The 6,791-nt window shown below is 58.5% G+C and overlaps 4 pseudogenes; all 4 read right to left on the reverse strand.

The window, feature by feature from the left end:
• Positions 1-254: 254 nt before the first annotated feature.
• LOC146580682 (5S ribosomal RNA) lies at positions 255-373 on the reverse strand (annotated as a pseudogene).
• A 1,367-nt stretch (positions 374-1,740) lies between these two features.
• LOC146580683 (5S ribosomal RNA) lies at positions 1,741-1,859 on the reverse strand (annotated as a pseudogene).
• A 2,073-nt stretch (positions 1,860-3,932) lies between these two features.
• LOC146580684 (5S ribosomal RNA) lies at positions 3,933-4,051 on the reverse strand (annotated as a pseudogene).
• Positions 4,052-5,656: 1,605 nt separating this feature from the next.
• LOC146580685 (5S ribosomal RNA) lies at positions 5,657-5,765 on the reverse strand (annotated as a pseudogene).
• Positions 5,766-6,791: the final 1,026 nt, after the last annotated feature.

Raw genomic sequence — 6,791 nt, forward strand, 5'->3', positions numbered from 1 at the left:
TCAGCCAGTGCCACAGACCCTGGTGTGGTCTAAGTGGCCTCAGCCGGCAACTCAGGCCCGTGTGTGTTGTACATTACCTTAGCCAGAATCACAGGCCCTGGTGTGGTGTAGGTGGCATCAGCTAGCAGCACAAGACATTGGAAAAGAGCCAAAAGCAATGTCGTTAATGTGCCCTCATTAATGGGGAGCTGCTTTGGGTCTTTTAATACACCCCTTCTCTGGATCAAAAGCAGTTCAATGACATGAAAATCAAAGGCTTACAGCACCAGGTATTCCCAGGCAGTCTCCCATCCAAGTACTAACGAAGCCCAGCCCTGCTTAGCTTCCGAGATCAGACTAGGTCAGGCGTGCTCAGGGTGGTATGGCCGTAAGCTGCTGGCCCAAGCACAACGTCTCAATTTATGGATTCAAGTGATTTGGTGGCAAGTACCTGAAGTTCCGAAGACAATCCTATAACCCTACGTGCATGTTTGCATAATACCCTAACCCAAAGGCTCAGTTTAGCATTTATCCAACAGCACAGGCCCTGGATTGTTGAAGATGGCCTCAGGAACCAGCACAGGGCCTGGTATGTTGTACATGGCCACAGCTAGCAGCACAGGGCCTGGTTTGGTGAAGATGGCCTCGGCCAGAAGCACAGGGCCTGGTGTGATGTGAGTGGCCTGAGCAAGAGCCACAGGCCCTGGTGTGGTGTAGGTGGCCTCAGCCAGCAGCCACAGGCCCTGGTGTGGTGTAAGTGGCCTCAGCCAGCAGCCACAGGCCCTGGTGTGGTGTAAGTGGCCTCAGCCGGCAACTCAGGCCCTGTTGTGGTGTAAGTGCCCTCAGCCAGTGCCACAGGCCCTGGTGTGGTGTAGGTGGCCTGAGCAAGAGCCCCAGGCCCTGGTGTGGTGTAAGTGGCATCAATAGCAACTAAGGCCCTGGTGCGGTGTAGGTGGCCTCAGCCAGCAGCCACAGGCCCTGGTGTGGTGTAAGTGGCCTCAGCCAGCAGCCACAGGCCCTGGTGTGGTCTAAGTGGCCTCAGCCGGCAACTCAGGCCCTGTTGTGGTGTAAGTGGCCTCAGCCAGAGCCACAGACCCTGGTGTGGTGTAAGTGGCCTAAGCCAGAGCCACAGGCCCTGGTGTGGTGTAGATGGCCTCAATAGCAACTAAGGCCCTGGTGTGGTGTAGATGGCCTAAGCCAGAGCCACAGGCCCTGGTGTGGTGTAGGTGGCCTCAGCCAGAGCCACAGGCCCTGGTGTGGTGTAGATGGCCTCAATAGCAACTAAGGCCCTGGTGTGGTGTAGATGGCCTAAGCCAGAGCCACAGGCCCTGGTGTGGTGTAGGTGGCCTCAGCCAGCAGCCACAGGCCCTGGTGTGGTGTAAGTGGCCTCAGCCAGCAGCCACAGGCCCTGGTGTGGTGTAGGTGGCCTCAGCCGGCAACTCAGGCCCTGTTGTGGTGTAAGTGGCCTGAGCAAGAGCCACAGGCCCTGGTGTGGTGTAAGTGGCCTCAGCCAGTGCCACAGACCCTGGTGTGGTCTAAGTGGCCTCAGCCGGCAACTCAGGCCCTGTTGTGGTGTTAGTGGCCTCAGCCACCAGCCACAGGCCCTGGTGTGGTGTAGGTGGCCTCAGCCAGCAGCACAAGACATTGGTAAAGAGCGAAAAGCAATGTCGTTACTGTGCCCTCATTAATGGGCAGCTGCTTTGGGTTTTTTAATACCCCCCTTCTCTGGTTCAAAAGCACTTCAATGACATGAAAATAAAAGGCTTACAGCACCAGGTAGTCCCAGGGAGTCTCCCATCCAAGTACTAACGAAGCCCAGCCCTGCTTAGCTTCCGAGATCAGACGAGGTCGGGCGTGCTCAGGGTGGTATGGCCGTAAGCTGCTGGCCCCAGCACAATGTCTCAATTTATGGACTCAAGTGATTAGGTGGCAAGTACCTGAAGTTACGAACGCAATCCTATAGCCCTACCTGTATGCCTGCCTAAGACCCTAACCCAAAGACTCAGTTTAGCATTTATCCAGCAGCACAGGCCATGGATTTTTGAAGATGGCCTCAGGAACCAGCACAGGGCCTGGTGTGATGTAAGTGGCCTCAGCCAGAGCCACGGGCCCTGGTGTGGTGTACGTGGCCTCAGCAAGAGCCACAGGCCCTGGTGTGGTGTAGGTGGCCCCAGCCGGCAACTCAGGCCCGGGTGTGGTGTAGATTGCCTTAGCCAGAGTCAAAGGCCCTGGTGTGGTATAAGTGGCCTGAGCAAGATCCACAGGCCCTGGTGTGGTGTAAGTGGCCTCAATAGCAACTAAGGCACTGGTGTGGTGTAAGGGGCCTCAGCCAGCAGCCACAGGCCCTGGTGTGGTGTAAGTGGCCTCAGCCAGTGCCACAGGCCCTGGTGTGGTGTAGGTGGCCTCAGCCAGCAGCCACAGGCCCTGGTGTGGTGTAAGTGGCCTCAGCCACCAGCCACAGGCCCTGGTGTGGTGTAAGTGGCCTCAGCCAGTGCCACAGGCCCTGGTGTGGTGTAGGTGGCCTGAGCAAGAGCCACAGGCCCTGGTGTGGTGTAAGTGGCCTCAGCCAGAGCCACAGGCCCTGGTGTGGTGTAGATGGCCTAAGCCAGAGCCACAGGCCCTGGTGTGGTGTAGGTGGCCTCAGCCAGCAGCCACAGACCCTGGTGTGGTGTAAGTGGCCTCAGCCAGCAGCCACAGGCCCTGGTGTGGTGTAGGTGGCCTCAGCCGGCAACTCAGGCCCTGTTGTGGTGTAAGTGGCCTGAGCCAGAGGCACAGACCCTGGTGTGGTGTAAGTGGCCTGAGCAAGAGCCACAGGCCCTGGTGTGGTGTAGATGGCCTCAGCCAGCAGCCACAAGCCCTGGTGTGGTGTAAGTGGCCTCAGCCAGCACCCACAGGCCCTGGTGTGGTGTAGGTGGCCTCAGCCAGCACACACAGGCCCTGGTGTGGTGTAGTTGGCCTGAGCAAGAGCCACAGGCCCTGGTGTGGTGTAAGTGGCCTCAGCCAGTGCCACAGACCCTGGTGTGGTCTAAGTGGCCTCAGCCGGCAACTCAGGCCCTGTTGTGGTGTAAGTGGCCTCAGCCAGTGCCAGAGGCCCTGGTGTGGTGTAAGTGGCCTGAATAGCAACTAAGAACCTGGTGTGGTGTAAGTGGCCTCAGCCAGAGCCACAGGCCCTGGTGTGGTGTAGATGGCCTCAATAGCAACTAAGGCCCTGGTGTGGTGTAGATGGCCTAAGCCAGAGCCACAGGCCCTGGTGTGGTGTAGGTGGCCTCAGCCAGAGCCACAGGCCCTGGTGTGGTGTAGATGGCCTCAATAGCAACTAAGGCCCTGGTGTGGTGTAGATGGCCTAAGCCAGAGCCACAGGCCCTGGTGTGGTGTAGGTGGCCTCAGCCAGCAGCCACAGGCCCTGGTGTGGTGTAAGTGGCCTCAGCCAGCAGCCACAGGCCCTGGTGTGGTGTAGGTGGCCTCAGCCGGCAACTCAGGCCCTGTTGTGGTGTAAGTGGCCTGAGCAAGAGCCACAGGCCCTGGTGTGGTGTAAGTGGCCTCAGCCAGTGCCACAGGCCCTGGTGTGGTGTAAGTGGCCTCAGCCAGCAGCCACAGGCCCTGGTGTGGTGTAGGTGGCCTCAGCCGGCAACTCAGGCCCTGTTGTGGTGTAAGTGGCCTGAGCAAGAGCCACAGGCCCTGGTGTGGTGTAAGTGGCCTCAGCCAGTGCCACAGACCCTGGTGTGGTCTAAGTGGCCTCAGCCGGCAACTCAGGCCCTGTTGTGGTGTTAGTGGCCTCAGCCACCAGCCACAGGCCCTGGTGTGGTGTAGGTGGCCTCAGCCAGCAGCACAAGACATTGGTAAAGAGCGAAAAGCAATGTCGTTACTGTGCCCTCATTAATGGGCAGCTGCTTTGGGTTTTTTAATACCCCCCTTCTCTGGTTCAAAAGCACTTCAATGACATGAAAATAAAAGGCTTACAGCACCAGGTAGTCCCAGGGAGTCTCCCATCCAAGTACTAACGAAGCCCAGCCCTGCTTAGCTTCCGAGATCAGACGAGGTCGGGCGTGCTCAGGGTGGTATGGCCGTAAGCTGCTGGCCCCAGCACAATGTCTCAATTTATGGACTCAAGTGATTAGGTGGCAAGTACCTGAAGTTACGAACGCAATCCTATAGCCCTACCTGTATGCCTGCCTAAGACCCTAACCCAAAGACTCAGTTTAGCATTTATCCAGCAGCACAGGCCATGGATTTTTGAAGATGGCCTCAGGAACCAGCACAGGGCCTGGTGTGATGTAAGTGGCCTCAGCCAGAGCCACGGGCCCTGGTGTGGTGTACGTGGCCTCAGCAAGAGCCACAGGCCCTGGTGTGGTGTAGGTGGCCCCAGCCGGCAACTCAGGCCCGGGTGTGGTGTAGATTGCCTTAGCCAGAGTCAAAGGCCCTGGTGTGGTATAAGTGGCCTGAGCAAGATCCACAGGCCCTGGTGTGGTGTAAGTGGCCTCAATAGCAACTAAGGCACTGGTGTGGTGTAAGGGGCCTCAGCCAGCAGCCACAGGCCCTGGTGTGGTGTAAGTGGCCTCAGCCAGTGCCACAGGCCCTGGTGTGGTGTAGGTGGCCTCAGCCAGCAGCCACAGGCCCTGGTGTGGTGTAAGTGGCCTCAGCCACCAGCCACAGGCCCTGGTGTGGTGTAAATGGCCTCAGCCAGTGCCACAGGCCCTGGTGTGGTGTAGGTGGCCTGAGCAAGAGCCACAGGCCCTGGTGTGGTGTAAGTGGCCTCAGCCAGAGCCACAGGCCCTGGTGTGGTGTAGATGGCCTAAGCCAGAGCCACAGGCCCTGGTGTGGTGTAGGTGGCCTCAGCCAGCAGCCACAGACCCTGGTGTGGTGTAAGTGGCCTCAGCCAGCAGCCACAGGCCCTGGTGTGGTGTAGGTGGCCTCAGCCGGCAACTCAGGCCCTGTTGTGGTGTAAGTGGCCTGAGCCAGAGGCACAGACCCTGGTGTGGTGTAAGTGGCCTGAGCAAGAGCCACAGGCCCTGGTGTGGTGTAAGTGGCCTCAGCCAGCAGCCACAAGCCCTGGTGTGGTGTAAGTGGCCTCAGCCAGCACCCACAGGCCCTGGTGTGGTGTAGGTGGCCTCAGCCAGCACACACAGGCCCTGGTGTGGTGTAGTTGGCCTGAGCAAGAGCCACAGGCCCTGGTGTGGTGTAAGTGGCCTCAGCCAGTGCCACAGACCCTGGTGTGGTCTAAGTGGCCTCAGCCGGCAACTCAGGCCCTGTTGTGGTGTAAGTGGCCTCAGCCAGTGCCAGAGGCCCTGGTGTGGTGTAAGTGGCCTGAATAGCAACTAAGAACCTGGTGTGGTGTAAGTGGCCTCAGCAAGCAGCCACAGGCCCTGGTGTGGTGTAGGTGGCCTCAGCCAGCAGCCACAGGCCCTGGTGTGGTGTACGTGGCCTCAGCCAAATCCACAGGCCCTGGTGTGGTGTAAGTGGCCCCAGCCGGCAACTCAGGCCCTGGTGTGGCGTGGATTGCGTTAGCCAGAGTCACAGCCCCTGGTGTGGTGTAGGTGGCCTCAGCCAGCAGCACAAGACATTGGTAAAAAGCGAAACGCAATGTCGTTATTGTGCCCTCATTAATGGGCAGCTGCTTTGGGTCTTTTAATACACCCCTTATCTGGTTCAAAAGCAGTTCAATGACATGAAAATAAAAGGCTTACAGCACCAGGTATTCCCAGGAAGTCTCCCATCCAAGTACTAACCAAGCCCAGCCCTGCTTAGCTTCCGAGGTCAGGCGTGCTCAGGGTGGCATGGCTCTAAGCTGCTGACCCCAGCACAATGTCTCAATTTATGGATTCAAGTGATTAAGTGGCAAGTACCTGAAGTTACGAACACAATCCTATAACCCTACCTGCATGCTTGCATAATACCCTAACCCAAAGACTCAGTTTAGCATTTATCCAGCAGCACAGGCCCTGGATTGTTGAAGATTGCTTCAGGAACCAGCACAGGGCCTGATATGTTGTACATGGCCTCAGCTAGCAGCACAGGGCCTGGTTTGGTGAAGATGGCCTCGGCCAGAAGCACAGGCCCTGGTGTGGTGTAAGTGGCCTCACCCAGAGCCACAGCCCCTGGTGTGGTGTAAGTGGCCTCATTAGCAACTAAGGCCCTGGTGTGGTGTAGATGGCCTCAGCCAGAGCCACAGGCCTTGGTGTGGTGTAGGTGGCCACAGCAGGCAACTCAGGCCCTGGTGTCGTGTAGATGGCCTTAGCCAGAGTCACAGACCCTGGTGACCTGAGCAAGAGCCACAGGCCCTGGTGTGGTGTACATGGCCTCACCAGCAACTAAGGCCCTGGTGTGGTCTAGATGGCCTCGGCCAGAGCCACAGGCCCTGCTGTGGTGTAGGTGGCCCCAGCCGGCAACTAAGGCCCGGGTGTGGTGTAGATTGCCTTAGCCAGAGTCACAGGCCCTGGTGTGGTGTAAGTGGCCTGAGCAAGAGCCACAGGCCCTGGTGTGGTGTAATTGGCCTGAGCAAGAGCCAAAGGCCGTGGTCTGGTGTAAGTGGCCTCAGCCAGAGCCACAGGCCGTGGTCTCAGCCAGAGCCACAGGCCGTGGTCTGGTGTAAGTGGCCTCAATAGCAACTAAGGCCCTGGTGTCGTGTAGATGGCCTCAGCCAGAGCCACACGCCTTGGTGTGGTGTAGGTGGCCACAGCAGGCAACTCAGGCCCTGGTGTGGTGTAGATGGCCTTAGCCAGAGTCACAGACCCTGGTGACCTGAGCAAGAGCCACAGGCCCTGGTGTGGTGTAAGTGGCCTCACCAGCAACTAAGGCCCTGGTGTGGTCTAGAT

The sequence above is a fragment of the Mchenga conophoros genome, linkage group LG3 (genome assembly GCF_057382185.1).
Source record: "Mchenga conophoros isolate Kocher_MC1m ecotype Shallow Benthic linkage group LG3, M_conophoros_male_GT1.1, whole genome shotgun sequence".
Taxonomy (NCBI): Eukaryota; Metazoa; Chordata; class Actinopteri; order Cichliformes; family Cichlidae; genus Mchenga; species Mchenga conophoros.